At 44.9% G+C, this 24,209-nt stretch overlaps 1 protein-coding gene and 1 long non-coding RNA gene across 5 annotated transcripts in view; one reads left to right on the top strand and one right to left on the bottom strand.

Moving 5' to 3' along the window:
- Positions 1-23,383, bottom strand: part of GPD2 (glycerol-3-phosphate dehydrogenase 2) — a 150,926-nt gene extending 127,543 nt beyond the window's left edge. For 2 of the 4 annotated variants that reach the window (XR_010109463.1, XM_003832713.5), the window contains exon 1: positions 22,174-22,765. The gene's annotated coding sequence lies outside the window, so the exon portion shown is untranslated. Of the gene's footprint in view, positions 1-22,072; positions 22,766-22,887 lie in introns of those variants that run through there. The other 2 variants (XM_003832714.5, XM_008958134.5) reach the window with 2 other exon arrangements.
- Positions 23,034-23,528, top strand: LOC117979312 (uncharacterized). Its single transcript, XR_010109464.1, has 2 exons — positions 23,034-23,173; positions 23,368-23,528. It is a non-coding gene; the product is annotated as an uncharacterized LOC117979312 (long non-coding RNA).
- Positions 23,529-24,209: the final 681 nt, after the last annotated feature.

Here is a 24,209-nt window from a genome sequence, read left to right as displayed (position 1 = left end):
TTGACCAAATCCCATATCATCTGACCATTACTTGAGTGATTTTCCTGTTATACAACTTTTCTCATCTTTAATGAACTACAGTAAAAGACCCATATAGAAAAAGAAAAAGAATAGTTTGCCTTTATAATTTATTAGGAATCTTTGAGTAAGAACTGGAAAATGTCACAGAATTATCTGCCTCATTCTAGAAAAATCTCCACCCTAACTAAAATGAATTTGCCTTGAGCATGGGACACAATAACCATTTAAGCTTGAGTTAAGCTGCACCTAAACTCGCCCTACATTTTTAGTTATTGCACATTACAGCCCCTCGGGGATTTGCAGTTTTAATGCAACACTGGAAATCCCAACAACAAATCAAACCAGAAACTGCAAAGCTGATCAACCTTCCTGGAACTGGGTGTTTCCCAAATTTCAACTCCATAACTACAGAATCTCTTTAGTTAACACACCCAGGGGGCCCCTCCACTGTGCCAGGCCCTAAAGGAAGTCCACAGATGCACAGAGAAGAGACAGACCATCCTAAAATGGGGGCCAACATTCCCTCTCTCTCCCCACCCTGTGATAATTTAGTGCTTGCCTGCAGGAACACAGCTACTCCTATAGGCACAGCCAGGGACCTGCTAGTCATAGGCTGCTGTCCTCGGCATATTCAAATGACACCAATGACACCCAGGAGAAAATTCAGTGCAGGAGGCAGCCAGTGTAGGAGACAGAAGACACAGACAGCCCTGGGTGAATTCCAACTTAGCCACTTACTAGCTGTGTGACTATGAGCTTTAGTTTCCTCGTTTATAAAATCTCTTTTGTCACAAGTTATACTGAGAATTCGAGGTAATATAAGTAAAGCATAAAAATACATCTGCTATCCAACAACTCCCACTGCTAATACATAACATTACTGAGCATCTACAATAAGCTCTGGCCTTTTCACACATTGTCCACATTTGCACGTGGAATTGGGATATAGAAGACTATTGTTACAAGAGAGCAAAAGCAACCAACCAATTTCCATCGGGCCACAACCCTGCTTTGGCCTAACCAGCACTTTGTTCTGAACAACCAAGTACACTTAACACTCACAGGTTGGGGAAATAAATCCCATTGTTTCCCTGAAAAGACACAGGCAGGCAGCCTCTTCTGGCATATCTCTAGCATCTTTCCCCCAAATAAACATTCACTCAAATAGAATGGACACTCTTATTTCAGAGTGTTCTATCAAAAATAAACCCATATCAAGCCCAACATCTAATGCAGATCTATTTCTGGGTCACAGGTTACCTGTTACAGAGGTCAGAAGGAGGCAAGAGGATTTTCCCTTCAGGTCAGGCTCTAATCACATGGAGTCCAACGTTTATACCTCTATCTCTAGTAGTCTGTCAATTGGCAGATTAAAAATATTCCCTGTAAGAAGCCTGAGCAAAGGTTTGTGGCCTGAGTTAACCCAAGTCATTGGGACAACTTTGACCCATATGAGTAGTTTCTGGTCCTCTATTTAGAATAGTACTTCTTGGTATTTATTTTTATTTCAGAGAAGGTGGGGAGTTGCTTTCTGGCTCTATCACAAACTCTGGACACCATCTAAGTACCTTAGGAAAAAATACTAATAAAAAATCAAAATGCCATGGAAACAGTCTATGAGTCAATTTTTTTTTAAAGAAATCAAGCTATTTCTCAAGAATGTGTCCCTTCTAGAATGATACCCTAATCTCAAAATATGAAAGCATACACTGCATCTTTGTTTAACCTTACAATGAGAACTGGGGAATGAGGGTCAGTGATCCCATCTCAAGTGCCAAAACGGGCCTTGCTTGGTCACTCATGCAGAGCATGCTAACCACAGAGCTTGCTAACCACTGTGTCGCCCAAACCACCTTTACCCATGCTATGCCATCTCCTTATTGCTCAGACTCTCCCACAGCCCCCAACCCACCTTCACCCTCCCCTTTCCAGCATTCCCTATCCATCTACACAAAAGAGTGACTCACTCCTGCCCCCTCATTTCACATTTGCCCTTCCCACTCTTACTTGATTCATTCTGCTGCCATCTGATTTGCATTATCTTAATTCTTTGGAATACAGAATTAATTAGTTCATGTAGGATCAAGAAGACCAACTTTTTTTTTTTTTTGAGACAGAGTCACACTCCGTTGCCCAGGCTGGAGCGCAGTGGTGTGATCTCTGCAACCTCCACCTTCCAAGTTCAAGCAATTCTCCCACCTCAGCCTCCAGAGAAGCTGGGATTACAGTTGTGCGCCACCACATGCGACTAGTTTTTGTATTTTTGTAGAGACAAGGTTTCGTCATATTGGCCAGACTGGTCTCAAACTCCTGACCTCAGGTGATCTGCCCACCTCAGCCTCCCAAAGTGCTACGGTTATAGATGTGAGCCACCGCGCCTGGCCCAAGAAGACCAACATTTGAAGAAACCTAAAGGACTAGACTTTTCACCAATATTCTAGAAGGCTCCATACCCCAATCCCACAATTGTAAGTGGGCACTAGAAAATGCCCAATTAAACAACCAGAAAATCACATTTGTTTGCATTTCTTTGGTGTACCACTGAAAACGTTAATGATTACAATTCACCAAAAAACAATGGCAATAGTGAGCAAAATCACTGGATAAATCAAGCAGTAAAAGTCACTCAGTAGAAGGAAAAGAACACAGGATGAAGTCTGTTTCCCATCCTAAATAACTACATGGACATCAGTTTTTTTCTGCACTCATCTACTACTTCATCAGAAAAATTTCCTGCACTGTTAAAAAAAAGAAGCAAAAAATATATAATTTAGATTTCACCAAACAAAGGCAATATGGAAACTCAAATATGCAGTGAGTTTTCATTTACTCAACAAACATTTGTGGGCACCTACTGTATTAGACCATGGGTAAACAAAGATGAATCACTTACTGGTTTCTGCCTTTAAAAAACTAATGGCTTAGAGAGAAGCATTCTAACACAAATAAAAATGATAAAAATAAGGACAAGGCGCTAAGGGATTACTTACCCCTGAAGGAAAGAGAAGGCAGGAAGCATCAGGGGAGGTTTCTAGGGAAGGCAATATGTAACTTTAACAGTGAAGGTGTACTATGTCCAGAGTGACTATGAGCAAAGACATAATGGTATAAGACAACACATCATTTTCAAGAACAAGAGGGTGTGGTCTGACTAGGGCATAGGGTGGAATGAGTAATCCTAAGTAATGAGGCAATGAAACTCAATAGAGCAAGGCAGAAGAATCACTGGAAATCTTATATACGAGTCAAAGGAATTTGGACTTTGTCATTAGACAAAGGATTGTCAAGAAGGCTTTTAAGCATATGCTTTGGCTACATACTGTGTTATAAGGACTGTGCTAGTCAATTTATATATGTTACATTCATCTTCATAACATTCCTAGTAGGATTAGATAGAACCATGGTTGAACTTAAAAGACCATTCTCTCATTCCTAATTTTCCAGAGCAGTCTTGAGAGATAAACTAAAAGAACATGAATCTGGGAGTAAGGAAATCAGAAGACTGGATTCAGGGCAGTCAGGAGACTGGACGCAACTCCTGAGAGTCCATACTAAGACAACCACAGTCATTACAGAGGGGACAGCACGAAGTCCAAATCTATTTTGGAGGGAGAATTGCTAAGATGACTGCTCCCTGGGAGCAGCAGTCCTTAGTCCTTCAAACAGAAGACCCCTCCCTCTCCCCCAGGGTTACACCACCATCATGGCTGAGAAGAGGCCCTAAGAGCACCTCATGCTATTGGCCACTGAAGGGCAGCTGGTCCCCAAGGAGGCCTTTATACTCCAACTGGCCACTACGTCTTCAGGAGATGACCTAGGCTACAGACACACTAAGAAGGCTTTTGCTCACCCCTGGCCACTAAGCAACAGGAGCTGCCACATGGTACCTACCCAATTTCCCCCAAGACATCACCAGGACTAACCCTAGCATGCTCCACAGCCCTCTTTTCCTCAGTCATCACCAGAAGACCAATCTTCCCCATCTCTCACCTTCCCAGGCCTCCCTCCCTCCCACTCTGCCCTCTGGTACTTAAACTCTATCCCCAGCAAATTCCATTAAATTCTCTTCTCTGAGTGTTCCTTTCACCAAACTAAACCTTGAAAACACAAAGAAAGTAAGATTTAACCTGAATTTCAGATGCTGAACACTAATAACACTATTTTCCCATATCATATAAAGAGAAGCTTGGTTATATTATCACTTTTTTTTTTTTTTCATAGAGATAGGGTCTCACTATGTTGCCCTGGCTGGTCTAGAACTCCTGGCCTCAAGTAATCCTCCCATTTGGCCTACCAAAGCACTGAGATTACAGGCCTGAGACACCACACATGGCCCTATATTCTCATACTTAAGTCTAGTTTCAGCCAGTATAAACAAGGATGGCTATGGCAGTTGCTAAAGTATCAAAATACCTCTCAACCAGTTGACAACTAGCTATGATCAAGAGATTAAAGAGTTAACATCTAGCTTCACAAAAGGCCCCCAGAACCCTGCTCCTGATGGAACACCGACATCAGCAGGTTACCATTTCACATGAGTTGTCAAACACTTTGAGTAACGACTCTGTTCATAACCCCAAGATCCCCTAACCTAGAGGTGGATTAAGTGTCTCTCCAGCTCACCTTCCAATTTCTCTTCTATGCTCTTTCAAAAGTCTTACCTGTCTGAAGTTTATGCCATTAGACTTTACCACCCATTATCCCTTCTCGCTGTCATCTACCCAACTACTGCTATTTCCCCTTATTTGCTGATGACCTTCACACCTATTTCCCTTTCCAGACTCATCTGTCTTCATCATTGCAGTTTTCTTTTTTGTTTTGTTTTTTGTTTTTGAGACAGAGTCTCGCTGTGTCACCCAGGCTGCAGTGAAGTGGCGTGATCTCAGCTCACTGCAACCTCCACCTCCCGGGTTCAAGCGATTCTCCTGCCTCAGCCTCCCAAGTAGCTGGGATCACAGGCATGTGCCACCATGCCCAGCTAATTTTTGTATTTTTAGTAGAGCCAGGGTTTTGCCATGTTAGCCAGGCTGGTCTCAAACTCCTGACCTCAGGTGATCCACCCGACTCAGCCTCCCGAAGTGCTGGGATTACAGGCCCGGCCATCATTGCTGTTTTCTACAACTACATGAAGGCTCCAATTCCTCAACCACCTCACCTCTGATGACCTTTGCTTTGACCCTACCTCATTATCATAACCTCTGATTTGGGCATCCCCACTATTTATATCAACTCCGCAGACTCCAGCCTCAAGCACCCTACACTGTAAACACCACCTTCTCTTTCTTCAGTTTATCTATTGTAGTCTGGAATTTCCATTCCACCATCTTGGCATTATCTGGCCCTTCAGTCCATTGACCCTACTATTTGCTTCACTATCAGTCACTTCTCCTGCTGCCTAGCTGAGAATTAAATTAGGTCCATCACTGTAATTTCTCCCTTCCAAGCACCCTTAACTCCCTTGCTCCTCTCTTCATGCTTCATTTTTACTTGGCAAACCCCCAAACCAGTTAAACCCAACTATCTGCCTGTTTCACATCTCCACCCAAACAGCTGAAGAAACTGCCTGGGAAAAAAAACATGCAACCACAACTGGCCTCAATTTAAATTCATAGCTGCAAATCATTAATGTGCAATCCACACTGACCCACAATCCTATTACATTTCCCCAGGATGTTTCAAAATAGCCATTTCAAATCTCTTTTCCCAAACCTGTTTCACCCCTCCACACCCCAATATCATCACACTTCACTGGGAAAGTAAAGTAGATGCAACTAGGTAAAAATTTCATCTTCCCACCACCCAAATGATGACTTATCCACCTCTGTACTCATTCTCTCTGCAGTCCTTCCTTTTACTAATAAAATGTGCCTGTTTCAAGTAAAGACCAATCATTCTATTTGTACACTAGATCCCCTTCCTTCCTGGCTCTTCAGAAATTTTATTTGTACAATTACCCACCACTCTCTCCTACCTTCATCAGCTCCTCTTCTCTACTTAATCATTTTGTCAGCATAGAAATTCACTGTATTATCCTCTAGTTCTAACAAACCCTCCCTTGACCAATATCCTCTTCCAAGAACTTTTCCACGTCTCTGCTTTCCTTCATAATGAAACTTCTTGAAAGAGTTCTCCCTCTCCCCTCTCCCCACGGTCTCCCTCTCCCTCTCTTTCCATGGTCTCCCTCTGATGCCGAGCCGAAGCTGGACTGTACTGCTGCCATCTCGGCTCACTGCAACCTCCCTGCCTGATTCTCCTGCCTCAGCCTGCCGAGTGCCTGCAATTGCAGGCGCGCGCCGCCACGCCTGACTGGTTTTCGTATTTTTTTGGTGGAGACGGGGTTTTGCTGTGTTGGCCGGGCTGGTCTCCAGCTCCTAACCGCGAGTGATCCGCCAGCCTCGGCCTCCCGAGGTGCCGGGATTGCAGACGGAGTCTGGTTCACTCAGTGCTCAATGGTGCCCAGGCTGGAGTGCGGTGGCGTGATCTCGGCTCGCTACAACCTCCACCTCCCAGCCGCCTGCCTTGGCCTCCCAAAGTGCCGGGAGTGCAGCCTCTGCCCGGCCGCCACCCCGTCTGGGAAGTGAGGAGCATCTCTGCCTGGCCACCCATCCTCTGGGACGTGAGGAGCCCCTCTGCCTGGCTGCCCAGTCTGGAAAGTGAGGAGCGTCTCTGCCCGGCCGCCATCCCTTCTAGGAAGTGAGGAGCATCTCTGCCCAGCCGCCCATCGTCTGAGATGTGGGGAGTGCCTCTGCCCTGCCGCCCCGTCTGGGATGTGAGGAGCGCCTCTGCCCGGCCGCGACCCCGTCTGGGAGGTGAGGAGCGTCTCTGCCCGGCCGCCCCGTCTGAGAAGTGAGGAGACCCTCCGCCCGGCAGCCGCCCCGTCTGAGAAGTGAGGAGCCCCTCCGCCCGGCAGCCACCCCGTCTGAGAAGTGAGGAGCCCCTCCGCCCGGCAGCCACCCCGTCTGGGAAGTGAGGAGTGTCTCCGCCCGGCAGCCACCCCGTCCGGGAGGGAGGTGGGGGGGTCAGCCCCCCACCCTGCCAGCTGCCCCGTCCGGGAGGTGAGGGGCGCCTCTGCCCAGCCGCCCCTACTGGGAAGTGAGGAGCCCCTCTGCCCGGCCAGCCGCCCCGTCCGGGAGGGAGGTGGGGGGGTCAGCCCCCCGCCCGGCCAGCCGCCCCGTCCGGGAGGGAGGTTGGGGGGTCAGCCCCCCACCCGGCCAGCCACCCCGTCCGGGAGGTGAGGGGCGCCTCTGCCCGGCCGCCCCTACTGGGAAGTGAGGAGCTCCTCTGCCCAGCCAGCCGCCCCGTCCTGGAGGGAGGTGGGGTGCTCAGCCCCCCGCCTGGCCAGCCGCCCCATCCGGGAGGTGAGGGGCGCCTCTGCCCGGCTACCCCTACTGGGAAGTGAGGAGCCCCTCTGCCCGGCCAGCCGCCCCGTCTGGGAGGGAGGTGGGGTGCTCAGCCCCCCGCCCGGCCAGCTGCCCCGTCCGGGAGGTGAGGGGCACCTCTGCCCGGCCACCCCTACTGGGAGGTGAGGAGCCCCTCTGCCCGGCCACCACCCTGTCTGGGAGGTGTGCCCAGCAGATCATTGAGAACGGGCCATGATGACAATGGCAGTTTTGTGGAATAGAAGGGGGGGAAAGGTGGGGAAAAGATTAAGAAATCGGATGGTTGCCGTGTCTGTGTAGAAAGAAGTAGACATGGGAGACTTTTCATTTTGTTCTGTACTAAGAAAAATTCTTCTGCCTTGGGATCCTGTTGATCTGTGACCTTACCCCCAACCCTGTGCTCTCTGAAACATGTGCTGTGTCCACTCAGGGTTAAATGGATTAAGGGCGGTGCAAGATGTGCTTTGTTAAACAGATGCTTGAAGGCAGCATGCTCATTAAGAGTCATCACCACTCCCTAATCTCAAGTACCCAGGGACACAAACACTGCGGAAGGCCGCAGGGTCCTCTGCCTAGGAAAACCAGAGACCTTTGTTCACTTGTTTATCTGCTGACCTTCCCTCCGCTATTGTCCTATGACCCTGCCAAATCCCCCTCTGCGAGAAACACCCAAGAATGATCAATAAAAAAAAAAAAAAAAAGAAAGAGTTGTCTATAAGAACTGTCTCCACTTCCACAATTTAATCCAATAAACTTTGTCCCAGCCTCTTCTTAAACTATATGTCAAATTGTCAAAATCACAAATGACCTCATTTCACCAAATGTTATCTCTGTAATTAACATAGTAGAACCGTCTCTTTTTTAATATCTTTTGAATTCTTAGCCTCAGAGACACCACGCTCTTCTGCTTTCCATCCCATCCCACTAGCAACTCCTCCTTCTCTTCTATATAATAGTTGCTCAATGGCCTGCTTCTCTCTATATACATTCTCTGTAGGTAACTCCATCCAGTATCAAATATAACCTATATGCAAATAATTCCTAAGTCTGTATCCTCAGCCAAACCCCTCTCAGAATCTCCAAACCCCATTCACCCAGTTGTCTGACATCTCCAAAGGAATATCTAATAATCACTTCAAACTTAGCCAAAGCAGAACACTTTATATCTTCCATCAAGTCTGCCTCTCTCCCAGCTCTCCCCTTCTCAGTAAGTGGACCAGCTCTCAAATAGAAAATGCAAGCCTTTCTTTTATTCTTCTTCCTTTCCTCCAAATAATCTAGCAGGCAAGTTCACCCAACTAATTCTATCTCAAAAATATATCCTGAATCTATCCACTTCTTTCTATGCTTTTTCTCTTTGAGACAGAGTCTCACTCTGTCACCCAGGCTGGAGTGCAGTGGCACAATCTTGGCTCACTGCAACCTCCACCTCCCAGGTTCAAGGCTCCTGCCTTAGCCTCCCTAGTAGCTGGGATTACAGGCATGTGCCACCATGCCCGGCTTTTTTTTTTTTTTTTTTGTATATTTAGTAGAGATGGAGTTTTGCCATATTGGCCAGGCTGGTCTCAAACTCCTGGCCTCATGTGATTCACCCGCCTCAGCCTCCCAAAGTGCTGGGATTACGGGCATAAGCCACCATGCCCAGGCCACTTTTTTCTATCTTTAATACAATGGTTGTCCATTCAATAATAAGTTCTCGGTTGGGCAACCAAAACAGACTAACTCCCACTTCCCATATTCTGTTTACTTGTAACAGCCAGCATAGTCTTTGATGGCATGTATTCTCAATGAGAGCAATATCACCCACAGTTGCTTCTTGGCAGGTGAAAAAATATTGCATATTACAATTGTTTGTGGCCCTCCAAACTTCAACTCTACCCAACAAAATCTTCTTAGCATTTAAGCAGTACTCTCTTGTTGGGGAGAAATTAAGTTTTTAATTAATTAATTTTAATTTAATTTTTCTTCTTGGAAAGGTACAGTGAGAAGAAATTAAGAAAGACTACTTTATAGCAAAACCACACAGTTTCTCTTGCCTGCATATAATCCTCTAATGGTTTCTAGCACCCTAGAATGAAATCTAAACATCTCACCTTGGATTATAAAGACCTATAGGATCCAGCCCTTCACTGCAGTAGGTTAAATAATGATGCCCACAACATATCCTCATCCTAATCCCTGGAACCTGTGAATGTTATAAGGAAAAAAAAATTCACCAATGTGATTAAATTAAGACCTTAAGAGGGAAAGGTTATTCTGAATTACCAGGGGGAACCCTAAATGTAATCACTTTACATCTTTGTAAGAAGAAGACGGGGTGATTTGATACAGATGAGAATGCAATGATGTGACCACAGAAGTAGAGACTGGAGTGATGCAGCCACAGCCAAGGAATGCCAGAAGCCACCAGAACCTGAAGGAGTTAAGGACCATATTCACTCCTCAGAAGGGAGCACATCCTGCTAACTCCTTAATTTTGGCACAGTGAAACTGACTTCAGATTTCCGGCATCCTGAATGATGAAAGAATAAATTTCTGTTGTTTTAAGCCACCAAGTTTGTGGTCATTTGTTACAGCAGCCACAGGACACCAATACAGACACCTCTCACTCTTACCCACTAAGTTCCAGATTTATTTGCCTTCTGATGTCTGTCAAATCAGGATTACTATTAGTGTTTTGGGGCCAGCTGCCTCTACCTGGAATGCTCTGCTCCTCAACTTTGCATGGCAAGCTCCTTCCAGTCATTCACGACTCAGCTTAAATGTCAAGTCCTCAGAGAGGCCTTCCCAAATTATTCAAATCCAAAGTATGCATACAACTCTTATCTTCTCATGTCTCTCCTTTATTTAAGCATTATTATTTCTTTGTTCCCCACTAAAACATAATTCTACAAGAACAGAAACTGTGTTTGTTTTGTACACAACTATAATCTTATTTGTAGAAAAATTGCTGACATAGGCCAGGCGCAGTGGCTCACGCCTGTAATCCCATCCCAGCACTTTGGGAGGCCAAGGTGGTGGATCACGAGGTCAGGAGCTCAAGACCAGCCTGACCAAGATGGTGAAACCCCGTCTCTACTAAAAATACAAAACAATTAGCCGGGCATGGTGGCAGGTGCTTGTAATCCCAGCTACTCAGGAGGCTGAGGCAGAGAATTGCTTGTACCTGGGAGGCGGAGGTTGCAATGAGCCGAGATCATGCCACTGCACTCCAGCCTGGGCAACAGAGCAAGAGTCAAAAAAAAAAAAAAAAAGGAAAATTGCTGACACATATTAGGTGATTGATAGACCTAACAAACAAATGGATGGATGATGTAGGCAGTGAGAGAAAAGATGATGGCATTTGTCAATAAGGAAAGGAATAGCATGGGAAAGCAGGAAGAAATTATGGGTCCTGACTCAACTGTGGGACAAGCAAGTGGAAATGCCTGAGTTCAGCGAATAAGTCTGCCCAAGAATGTTGACTTGGGATTGACTGAAATCAGGGATATTGATGAACTTGTTGCAAAAAGCATCAACAGAGAAAAGAGAGTGAACTAAAGACAGACCCTGGGAATTCCAATATCAAGGCAAAGAACCTGCAGAGAGATCCATAAGGAGTAATCCAAGAGAAGATGTCACAGTAGCCTAGTGAAAACTCAGTTTCACAGAAAAGAGAATGAGCAGAATCATGGAAATTTTAAGTAATAAAATCTCACTGATTTGTCAGTCAAGAGGACACTCATAATCATAACAAGAACAGAGTTGGGCCAGGCTCACACCTGTAATCCCAGCACTTTGGGAGGCTAAGGAGGGAGAATCGCTCAAGCCCAGGAGTTCAAGACCAGCCTGGGCCACATGGCAAGGCTCCATCTCTATAAAAAAAGTAAAAATCAATCAGGTATGATGGCCTGAACCTGGGGTCCCAGCCACTCAGGAGGCTGACGTAGGAGGATCGCTTGAGCCCAGGAGTTCAAGGCTGCCATGAACTATGATTGTGCTACTGCAATCCAGCCTGAGTGACAGGATAAGACCCTGTCTCAGGAAAAAAAAAAGAGAGAGATTCATCTGAGATCGAAGACAGATTCCAACAGTTGTGGAGGGAATGGAAGGTGAAGAAGTAGAAAAATAAAGCACAAAAAGTACTTTAAGGAAGAACAGCTTGAAGGAAAGGAGAAAGAGAGCATGTAGCAAGAGGGCAGAATGGGGCACAGGTGCAATGTTGGTTATTGGTCTTGTTTGTTTTTGTAATGGGAGAATCTTGAGCATTCTTGTAAATATTTGAAATGCACCTCAGCATCTCCAACACAAACAAACAAATAAATACATGCAGGTAAGCATAGAAAAATGTCATAGAATAAGGCATCTGAAGGGAATGGGGGATCCAGAGTACGGGGGAAAGCATCAACTTCGGATAACCACCTCTAAGTCAAGAATTAATGAGGGGTTGATGGATTCAGACATAAAAATGATGTGGAAAGGAGAAAAATTTTAAGATTTGACATGTTATTTCAATTCTCTCAGAATAATAGAAGGCAAGGGCCGGGTGCTGTGGCTCATGCCTGTGATCCCAGCACTTTGGGAGGCCAAGGCAGGCAAATCACAAGTTCGAGACCAGCCTGGCCAACATGGTGAAACCTTGTCTCTACTAAAAATATAAAAATTAGCCAGGCATGGTGGCACGTACCTGTAATCCCAGCTACTCTGGAGGCTGAGGCTTAAACCCAGGAGGCAGAGGTTGCAGTGAGCCAAGATCGTGCCACTGCATTCCAGCCTGGGTGCCAGAGCCAGACTCCATCTTAAAAAAAAAAAAAAAATGCAAGGACACTGTGAAGGAGACAGCTAAGTCGTTATCAAAAATGCATATTCTCTTCTTCCTGGACTTGCAGCTAGACTACATGTGCCAATCTCCCTTTCAGCTAAGTATCACTACACAACAGACTTCCAGCCAATGGTATATGAACAGAACTAATGCATTCATTTCAAGATTATGTGTTTAAGGCCAGGCGCAGTGGCTCACACCTGTAATCCCAGCACTTGGAGAGGTTAAGGCGGGCGGATTGCCTGAGGTCAGGAGTTCGAGACCAGCCTGGTCAACATGGCAAAACCCCATCTCTACTAAAAATACAAATATTAGCCGGGCATGGTGGCATATGCCTATAATCCCAGCTACTTGGGAGGCTGAGGCAGGAGAATCGCTCAAGCCCAGGAGGCAGAGGTTGCAGTGAGCTGAGATTGTCCCACTGCACTCAACCTGGGCAACAGAGCGAGACTCATCTCAAAAAAAATAAGTGTGTGTTTAGAAAGTAGATATGCTTCCTGCCTTTCCCTTTCACCATCCACTGGCTGGCTGTAGTTGAAAAGAAAGCCCTAAGGAATTGCTGAATCATAAAATGGAAGAATCCAGAGTGCCTGAATCATTGAAAGGAAAGTGATCCACCAACAAAGACCATGATATAAGCAAAAATTAAACTTGTGCTTGAGCTTGTATCTATTTTCAGGCCTTTCAGTTATGACGGTTGAGCCTACCCTAACCACTAACCATCATCTTTTAATAAAGAAATGCCTGGGTGACATAAAAGACTCAAAGAAAATGCTGAAAGTTTGAAAAAAACTACAGCAAGAAATAGAAAAAGGTATTGTGTAGAAAAAGGTAAGATAACTCTCTCATGACTAAGGCTGGAGAACATACATTTTTATACATCTCCAATACACACAATCATTTTCGTTTTCACAATAACCATCAGAAACCCAAGTATAGGAGTAGAAAAGAAGACTGATACCAAGTTGCACATTGCTTCTACATCCATTAAGACTAAGAAAATTTTAACAACTTCGTGGATTCCTACAAGTCAAATCATAAGCAATGTCATTATAGGCATGCTGTGCTATGTATGCAACTATTTAAACAAGTTCAGCATCATTGGTGAAAACTGGTGAACTACAAGGTAAAGTATTAGGAAGTGTAAGTGTTAAATGGCACAGTTCAATGGTTGGGCAGTGGAATACAATGTTGCAAAAGTCAAGAAATACATTACAGAAATAGGAATAGGATTATCTCTCGATTCTATTGTTTTTAAAACAGTTTTTAAGGGAGTTTCTGCCATACCAGAAAATAACCACATGCATGGCTTTAAGTCCCTTAACTTCTCTGTGCCTTTTTGCTCCCTGATATGACAGGGTTCACTGTTGATACATTAAAAAATGTGCACAAAGTACTCAGCACAGTGCCTAGAAAATGGCAACTGCTTAATAAATACTTGTCATTGCTGTTTATTATTAATAAGAAAAAGACCACGTTAGGTTAAATTGCTAAACTCCTTCCTATTTTAAAATTCTGTGAATCTGGCCAGGCACAGGGGCTCATGCCTGTAATCCCAGCACTTCTGAGGCAAAGGCAGGAGGATCACTTGAGGCCAGGAGTTCAAGACCAGCCTGGGCAACATAGTGAGACACTGTCTCTAAGAATTTTTTTTTTAATTAGCCAGGCATGGTGGCACACACCTGTCATTCTAGCTACTCAGGAGGTTGAGGAGAAGAATCGCGTGACGTAGGAGTGCAAAGCTGCAGTGAGCTATAAATGTGCCACTGCACTCCTGCCTGGGCAGCAGAGCAAGACTCTGTCTTTAAAAATAATAATAAATAAAATTATGTTAGTGTGTGTGTGTGTGTGTGTGTGTGTGTATTTGTTTTTGAGACAGTCTTGTTCCGTTGCCCAGGCTGGAGTGCAATGGCGTGGTCTCCGCTCACTGATACCTCCACCTCCCAGCTTCAAGCAATTCTCATGCCTCAGCCTCCCGAGTAGCTAGGAATACAGGCACCCACCACCACGCCTAGCTTATTTTGGTATTTTTAGTAGAGACAGGGTTTTGCCACGTTGGCCAGGCTGGTCTCAAACTCCTGGCCTCAAGCAATCCACCTGCCTCGGCCTCCCAAAGTGCTGGGATTACAGGCATGAGCCACTGCCCCCTGCGGAATCTATATTTTTTAGATAAGTATCCCAGCTACTTAATGGCGGATGGGGATGGGGAAAAGGGGTTAATACTAGCAAACACAGTGAAAGAAAAAAGTGAAAATATACTTGTTATGATAGGTCCTATGAGCATAATCCTGAACATAGATAAAAGGAATGTGGCAGCCTCTAGATGTGAATGCTATACCTGGAGAGGCTGAGAGCAAGGAAACCCCAAACTCCAGGTAATAAAAGGAAAATCTAGGCCAGGGTCCAGAGGCAAACAGAACCCAGTGGCCATGACTGGCTTCCTTTTAGGCAGGACAAGAGAAATAAACATTTCATGCTCTCCATGGACTTCAAATTCATCCAGTCCAGCCACCTTATTTGACAAGGAGAAAAGTGAAAGGTCCAGACACTGACCAAAGCCACACTTGAGTGGCTATAATGTGGCTGCAGGGATGCTCAGAAGTAGGCACTGCCCACCTTTGACCTAGCCCACATAAATGGTCCCCAATGCGTTGTCCCCATAGAATCCAACGCCTTTGATAAGGGGGACGAGGTAATTTTTGTAAGTCATCTTGTTAGGAATTCATTTTCCAGATTCTTTCTTAAGAGATTGGATTAGGTGGGTAAGTAGGGGGAAGGGAGAAATTGGTGAAGAGAAGGAAGCCCTGGTGTCCTGACGGAGGTGCTGAGTCCTCAGTGGACATTAAGTGGCCTCCTTATTTGTAGATTCCTCCACTGATTTTCTTCAAGGATTCCTTTTATAATGTCACTTCGCCCCTTCCCTCTCCTAAATATCCTTAAGATATTAAACCTCTCAGCACCTTGGGAGGGAAAAAAATTTTGAAATAAAAATAAAAAGATTAACACTGCCAAATGTGTAGGGAGGGAGATGCCTAAAAAAAGATGAAGCTTAAAGTATCCAGTTGAATAGATTACCTGAAATACACCTGCCTGTGTGGTATCTGGTGTCCAGTCACACCCAGCACACTCTTATCACTTATTGCTGAATTAGGGATGACTGAATTATGGGGCAACCATTAATGAACAACTACTTACTAGGTGTCACCCACATGAAAGGCACTTGGATTAGGCATGTGAGGTCTACAAAATTGTGTAAGATCCAGCATGATCTTCCATAGGAAAGAAAATTATGCATGCTTGCAAATAATTACAGGAGACAAGCATCTATAAGGGAATTATGAGTAGCATAAAAAGAGTAGCTAAAGGGTTTAGAAAATATACAAGACATTTCTGACTGGGGCTGTGAGGGAAAATGTCATAAAACTAGTAGCCAGGAGTCAGGGCACTCAAGGTTTGTTAGGATTTCAAAAAGTGAAATAGAAGGAAGAACATCAGAATAGGGACAACAGTAGGGAATTCCTACTTTTATATTTAGGGAATTCCAATCAGTCCAATATGACTGGATCATAGAGAAGATAAGGACAGCACCTTAATATTAGGGTGAGAATGAAGGAGTCTCTGAATTAATTCCAAGACAAATATTTAGAACGTGATCAAATAGGGCAGAGTAATCCATGGAAGCATGGAGCAGAGAGAGTGACATGATCAAAGCAGTTTGGGCATTACCACAATGAAACAAAACATCCTTTCTTTTTATTATTTTTTATTACTTTTTTATTTTTTTGAGACAGGGTCTTGCTCTGTTGCCCAAGCTGGAGTGCAGTAATGCAATCATGGCTCACTGCAGCCTTGGCCTCCTAGGCTCAAAGGATCCTCCCACCTCAGCCTCCTAAGTAGGAGACACGCACCACCAGACGCAGCTTATTTTTTATTTTTTGTAGAGACAGGGTCTCACATGTTGCCCAGGCTGGTCTCAAACTCCTGGGCTCAAGTGATCCTCCTACCTTGGCCTCCCAAAGTGCTGGGATTACAGGCATGAGCCAACACTTAGCCAATATCCTTTCTTTTATTCAGTTAAAATGAAAAGAAAACAACTTTTGAGAACCTAGTACTCTGAACTGCATTATTTTCATCACTTTTGAAGTACACTTAGAAGCTTATTTTATGTTTTCTTGAAATCTTGACCAAAGTTTTTCCTAATAAGTTTACCCTGAACATAAACTTTTGTTCCACATAAGTATATAGCTATCTAAAGTTTCTACTTGGCCTTGGTGGTCATCAGCAGATACAAGTAGCAAAGCATTCTAAGCATGTCACCCCATTGTCACCAAGTAATACTCAGAGGTTATCTCATTTGACAGTAGCAGCTTCTAGAAATCTCGATTTCAGAAAACAGTCTCTCTGTCATAGCTTGTCAGGTTTGTTTTTCACACTATATTAAACCCTTTTATAGAAGGATATATGTGCACAATCAAATATGAGATTCCACAGAGGACATATTAGTATTCAAAAAACATAAGGCTTGAAAAATCTAAATCAAACAATCATTGTTCTAAAGTACCCAGACTTTGACAGTATCTCACTGTCAAAAATACAGTACATAAGTAATTCTTTCATTTTGCCTGAATAATTAAAAGATGTACCCAAATAATGTCTTTAAGTTTTGTCAATACATATGTAAAGAAAACTTATTCCTCTAGTCACAATACTTCTGACACCAAATGTATGGGTTTTCCACACCAAGAAACTCTCTGTCTAGGGGCACCAACTAGAATGTTTTACCATTTAACTCAATCTGACACTAACTGCCCAGAGTTTGTGTAGACGCCACAGGGTAAGGGCTCAGTCCCATGAGACTGCCCTCCACTTCAGATGCCAGTCAAAAATAGTGGGCCCCAGGATATCCACACTTCTGTTAGACTTAGCTACAAATCAGGGGTTCCTACAACCCCATCCTCAAATTTGATAATTTGCTATAGTGGCTAACAGAAATTTACTTACTTTTTTCTTTTTTCTTTTTTTTTTTTTTTTGAGACAAGGTCTTGCTCTGTCACTCAGTCTGGAGCGTAGTGGCACTAACGCAGCTCACTGCAGCCTTGACCTCCTGGCCCCAAGAGATCCTCTTACCTCAGCCTCCAGGGTAGTGAGGACTACAAGCATGGACCACCACACCTGGCTAATTTTTTCTTTTTTAATTTTTTGTAGAGACAGGGTCTCTCCAAGTGGCCCAGCCTGATCTCAAACACCTGAGCTCAAGTTATCCTACTGTCTTGGCCTCCCAAAGTACTGGGCTTACAGGTGTGAGCCACCACAACAGGCGTACTTACATATAACAGTTTATTACAAAAGGTATTAAAAAAGACACAAATCAACAGCCAGATGAAGAAGTACACAGGGCAAGAAATGGGAGAAAGGGTGTCCTCTCTGGGCATGCCTTCCTTCCAGCACCTCCATGTATTCACCAACTCAGAAGCTTTCCAAAATTTAAGGTTTTTATGAAGGCTCCATGATGTGGGCATGATTGATTAAATTATTGTCCACTGGTGACTGACTGGATTTCCAGCCCCTCTCCTCTCCCCAGAGGTCTGGAGTGAAGCTGAAATTCTAACCCTCTAATTACATAGTTGGTTCCTCTGGCACCAGCTCCCATCTCCATCCTGAAGCTATCTAGGGTTCTACCAAGAGTCACCTGTCATCTCAGCAGTGTAGAAAAAGACACTCATCATTCCAGAGATTTGAAGGGTCTTAAAAGTTCTTTAGTCAGAACTGGGGACAAGTATCTTTCTTATTATATCACAATATGTCACAATACATTTGTACTTGAGAAGGAGAGACATCTATTAACCAATTTTTCCCACTAATTTTGTGAACTAATTGAACAAAGCTTGACCTAAATAAATCAGAAATCATGTTTTTGCTGCATAAATCAGAAATTTGGTTTTGAAAGAACATAAAATTCTCTACTGAAAAATAGGAAATAAGAGCACAGATATGATATAGAAAGAAATACACAACTCAAAGAACTAGTAAGAGTCTCTAACGAGAGATCAAATCCCAGAACACAAGCCAAAGGGAAAACAAAAACAAACAAACTATTCAAACCATCAACATCTCTTCCTTTTTCTTAAATGTTCCTGAGATCACTCCCTGGTCATATAGTACAGGAAGAAGTCTATTCTAAAATTGTTAGAGATTTCCTGGCTTGCTGTCACATTGGCCCTTGTCTTTCTCACTTGGAGTTGAGTTTGATCATATCTTCCTCATACATTTCTTTCACGCATCATGTCAACAATTCTAAAACAAAGAAAAGTAAAACACACTTTATTAGTTTCTTCTTCCCCTAACATACCACTTCCAAGTTTTCTTCTTATCTCAAAAGTCTTAAGACATGATGGAATTATTTAAGTATTTTGATGAGCAACTAAAACTTACTTAATAATATCTTCTTAGTTTAGTTCCATTCAGTTCTTCTCTATCTCCCAAGTAACAATTTTGAATTTAGCGGGTTGAGGGGTCTCAACCCTGATGACTAATAATTTTCTCCTTATACTCCAGGTAAAAAATATATAAAATATACCCCATTGTCAAAACTGAATAGAATAACTGGCAGGCCGTCTGACACTTTCATTTATTTAATTAATTAATTAATTTATTTTTTGAGACAGATTCTCCTTCTGTCGCCCAGGCTGGAGTGCAATGGCACAATCTTGACTCACTGCAACCTCTGCCTCCTGGGTTCAAGCAATTCTCCTGCCTCAGCCTTCCTAGTAGCTGGGATTACAGGTGCCCACGATCATGCCCGGCTAATTTTTGTATTTTTAGTAGAGACAGGGTTTTGCCATGTTGGCCAGGCTGGTCTCCAATTCCTGACCTCAGGTGATCCGCCTGCCTAGGCCTCCCAGCCCAAAGTGCTGGGATTACAGGTGTGAGTCACTGTGCCTGCCTGGCTTGCTTTTTTTTTTTTTTTTTTTTCTGAGACAGTCTCAAGCAATTCTCACGTTTTGGCCTCCTGAGTAGCTGGGACTACAGGCACGTGCCACCATGCCTGGTTAATTTTTGTATTTTTTTGTAAAGATGGGGTTTCCATGTTGTCCAGGCTGGTCTCAAACTCCTGGGCTCAAGCGATCCGCCTGCCTTGGCCTCCCAAAGCAAAGTGCTGGGATTACAGGTGTGATCCACTGCACCTGGCCTATCTGACACATTTTTAAGCAAGTGTGTTAAAGGTGGACAAGAATGAAGAGTTACCATTTTCATGCCAATCCTGAGCTTTAAACTTCACAGACATAGTGACAAGTATTGATTTCTTGCATATGCAAAATTTTACTGAAGATTTCCCATATAATTTTCAACAGAAAGATCATTTTTGAAAGTACACGATTATGTTGGCTTTTTCATACAATGAAGTACACAATAGCAAACATTCCTAAAACAAAGGTGATCTTTCCAATAGTCTTCAGGACATGTTAAGTCTCTCTGTTACTGAAGTGGCATTCCCTTCACCAGGAAGCTGTCTCCAACTACTTGAGCCAATATTAACCTTTTCCTTCATAATCACATCAGTTCTGGCCAACATCCTACCACTGGAAAAATGATTGTACGAGGTCTTATGTTGGTCTCCAATTGTTTTCCATCTATGTTTTACCTTGTTAAACAACTGTAAGCTTCTCAAAAGAGGATAACTATTTTTTTATTTAGCACTTATTACACAATATAATGCTGCACAAGAATACAGAAAATTTCATTTAAGAAGACTAGTGTTCATATATTTGATTTCTAGTCCTCTTTCTGAAGTGTTGTTTCTGCACTTAGGATAGCCCCATGAGTCCAGGTGTTGACAAACAGAAAGAATCAAGTTTTGGAAAACCTAAACAGAAACATCATCACATTCAAAAACTAAAACTGAGAAATTAGATACTGATCTGAAAATTGCTTCCCTTCTCTAATAACCATAGCTACCACTAACTCGCCTCTCCTCTCCCCATCCCAACACACTCAACTAACCGAAAAAAATGTACGGATAATTCATGCACAACATGCAAGAATTCTTTGCCCAAATTTTCAAGCTAACTACATTCTTTGCCCATATTTTCCTACTTGAGTATAAGAAGGAAAAATATAGGATGGAAGCTAGTCTTTTGAAGTCTACTACTTGCCAGGTACATTGCTAGCAATTTTACACACGTCATAGCATTTATTATCCATATTTTGCCAATGAGACAATTGAGGCTGAGTTTTAAAAGATGACCTAAGGCCAAAGTCTTTGGCTCCCCGCTCCACAACTACCCTCAGCTGGAGTTTGTTTCACAGTTCAGTCGCTCATTGAGAAAACATTTATTGAGGGTGTATTACAAGCTAGTCACCCCTCTAGGCATTGGAGGTCACTCATTGAGAAAACATTTATTGAGGGTGTATTACAAGCTAGTCACCACTCCAGGCATTAGAGTTTTGAAAGTATGCAAGACAGAACAAGCCCTGCTACTCTCATAGAACTTACACGCTAGAGATGAAAGAAAACCACCAAACAGGATAAGTTCAGAGTTATAATAGTTTGCCAACATGAGTTATGCACAATAATCATCAAATCTTTTAAAGTATCTACAATGAGATTAAATAGTTACAAAAAAAACTAAAGGGGGTGGTAACACTCACTAACAATTAGTAACGCTGTGGCCCTTTTGTCAATTCCTGAACCAAGCCATTGCATCTTTGAATGAATCACAAGGGAGAAAGAAGGAAGCAGAGCTCTAATGCTGCTTAGAATTTCTTTATAAAATAAAGTGACTCTATAAGCTATGAGAATGGACTGTTGCAATGAATCCATTGTTGGTTCTCAAACCCAAAACCCCATATTTACCCATTTATTCATTAAAATATTGCTGTATTATTTCACGAGTTGATTTGTAAAAGTCAAGGGAGTGTTGTAATTTGACATAACGCCCCTGTGAGAAACAGAGGGGGGTTTCAACATCCACATCACAAGGTTCCCCAGACTGCACACGGTCTCCATTGGGCAATGGCATCCAGATGTCATGTGGTGGCCAGCAAGAACTGTAGAACTGGGACTAGAGTGGTCAGTAGCTACCAAGAAGTGCCTGGGCCCAGTGTGACAGCTGCCAAGCACCCTCCACACGCCAAAAAGAAACTTCACATCTCTTTAAACTTGGAACACATGCAAAATACTAACAGTTTTGTTTTAGCAATAAAGACTCCCTGTCACTTACTAACTTCCTTCCCTCACCTATTTATACAAGTATAAGTTGACTAGCTGCTATTTCTATAGCTGCCTCCTATGATATTTATAATGTGTTGTGTGTGATTTGGGTTGCCCATGTCACTAACACTTTGCAAGAATTTGTGTTTGTAAATTACTCTGGAACTCTTCTGGGAGTGAATATTCCACTGCACAAGGTGGAAGCCAGACTAGAGACCATCTGCTAAGAGCAGCACTTCATTCACCCAGCTACACCTTCCTGCCAAAGCACTCTTTGCAAATCTATTTTTGCTGGTAGAAGTTACTACATAGGGAGTGGAGGCTGTTTTAAGTTATCAGTGTGCACCTTCCATTTCCTCCTAGGACGGTCACACGCCAGCAGCTGAGTTTCTCAAAGAAGCCTCAGCCCTCCTCCAGACTCGTTCTCACTCTTGCTTCGGAAGGGAGCAACAATCCTTATCAGACTAGCCGCATCTACAAGCTAAAAGTTTGCATGAACTTTCAATGGGGTACCAACCCTCGCCCCAAAAGTCCTGCCACTTTACTATTTTACAAATGCCGCCTCCAAAATATAAACAACGAAACCCTGGAGAAGAGCGAATCCATCTTCTGCTGGTGGGAAGAAATTCTAAATCTTTCCCGTTTCCCGCCACCACCTACCGCAAGACTGGAGTCCCAGAACACTCGCCCGGGTCAGAAAGGGACCACTCCCCCGCTAGAATACTAGAGGCGGGGGAAGGGGTCTCCCAGGAAGCACACACCTGAGATAGATCCTCACGCGCGAGGGGCCAGCGGGCAGGAGCACCCAGTTCCTCCAGCCAGGGTGGAGTCGGCCTCCCCCCAGAATCAGAGCCTCGGCCCGGGTGCTCACAGCGAGGCGCGCGGGGCTGTCACTCGAGGCGGGCTGGGCGGGTGTAACTCGAGCGCCGGGCGGGCCGCGCCCCCGCCTTCCCTCTTCCCGACTTCCTCCTCCCGCTCCCGCGCCTGCTCCCTCCCGGAGGCCTGACCAGGGCGGCGAGGCCGCCACCTCCTGCCCGGATACCTCGGGCCCAGGCTCCTCCGGCCCAGCGGGGAAACGCGGAAGTGGGGGCGGGAACCGGGGCCGGGGTTGGCGGGGGTGTGGGAGGGAAAAGCGCTGCGAACAGCGGGCGGCGAGCGAGGTGGTCTCCGTGGCCCAATGAACGTGACTAGACGGGGACGCGGGTCCTGCCGCCGGGTGGGGTCGCGCAGCGCCACACGCAAGGGCCCTCGCCCCTGGCTGCAGTTCCTGCTTTGTGCCTCGGCGATGCCGGACTCCAGACCTCCGCCCCGCCTTGCCAGCGGGCTGGCGGACTGGAAAGCCTGAGCTAGGCCAGGCTGGGGAAGACGGTGGCGGTGTCCGATTTCCTGTGCCCTCGCCCATGCGGGCCGCCCTGGCCATCTGCCTGCGGGAGAGGAGACACTCGTCCGCCGGCACGCTGGCGGGGCTGGCTTACCTGACGACTTCTCGTTGTCCGCCCTGGGATCTGGCTTCTCCTACTCTGTACCTCCCGGCCGGCAGGCTTCCCTAGGCCTACAGACGTGTCCAGGAGGCGGGCGACCCTGCGACCCCGCCGTCAGAGCCCAGAACCCTCGCCCGGCTCCCCCGGCGGGCTCTGGAGGCGCGCCAGGCCTCCTGGCTCCCCGCCTGAATGTCAGCGCAGGGACCCGCAGGGAAGACCAAGCCCAAGCTCCAGGGGGTGGAATGCTGAGCACAGGTTCCCCAGACCCAGCCTCATACAGGTGAGGGGAGGCGGAGAGCCCCGGCAGCTGAACAGCAGGCTTCCCACTTGCAACCCCCCGCCACCCAAAAAAAAAAACGACCCTGCCCACTGAGCATGCCCAGCTTACTTGTTGGAACTCCTAGGGCTAGACAAGCCCAAGGGGACCTAAGGAAGGCAAAGTTGGGGCTCAAATGGACCCCACTTCTTTAACAGCTTTGCTCCGAAGACCTCTGGGTGCTGTACTAATAACCTTTCTATCGTGGTATTGGAAAATATCCAGGAGATGGACGGAAATGCCTTTCCAAAAGAAGGAAGAAAATTAGTGTGAACCAAAACGCAGTGGTATTTTTTAAAATAAAGTATTAAGTCACTCATTTAATGTCCTTAAATACCGCAGAATTCCTGTAGTTGACCCAGAGGAATGCATATATTTATTAAATCCCAAACTCAGTAACTTCAGGGAACCATCCATAGTCCACAGAGGAGCAATGATTCTCACCCTTGGACACATTAAAATTGGGGGGAGGGGGCAGGGAGGGGTGGAATGCCAGATTTCCATCCCCAAGTCCAATGAATCAGTCTGGACGTGGGATCTGCAAGTCCTTGTATTTTAAAACTGGCTCTAAAAGTGTAGTCACTGGAGCCCGCAGCATCAGCATCACCTGAGAACTTGACAGAAACTGTACTCCAGTGACCTGATTCATAGACTCTGGGGCTGGGGCTGAGCTACCCAGATTTAACAAGCCCTTTGGGTAGTTCTGATGCACATTAAAGTTTGAGAACCACAGTTTAAAAGCTCCCCCAGTTGAATCTAATGAGCAACCAGAAAAAAGAAATTGTAATTGAGAAAAGAAAAATAGTTCAGAGCATTTGAGCAATGTGAGGTATGCAAAATTTATCAGGCCCAGAGAGACCTTGAATATGGGACATAAGTTGCACCCCCCACACTCATGCTCAGGGGCGATTGTTTAAAGGCATTTTGTTCATGACTGACTACCCAACCATATCTTCATGTTCCTGGAATTTGTGATACGAAGAACAATCTATAGGCAATC

The sequence above is a fragment of the Pan paniscus genome, chromosome 13 (assembly GCF_029289425.2).
Source record: "Pan paniscus chromosome 13, NHGRI_mPanPan1-v2.0_pri, whole genome shotgun sequence".
Lineage (NCBI taxonomy): Eukaryota > Metazoa > Chordata > Mammalia > Primates > Hominidae > Pan > Pan paniscus.
The sequence above is the reverse complement of the archived record's forward strand: the minus strand, read 5'-3'. Positions and strand labels throughout refer to the sequence as shown.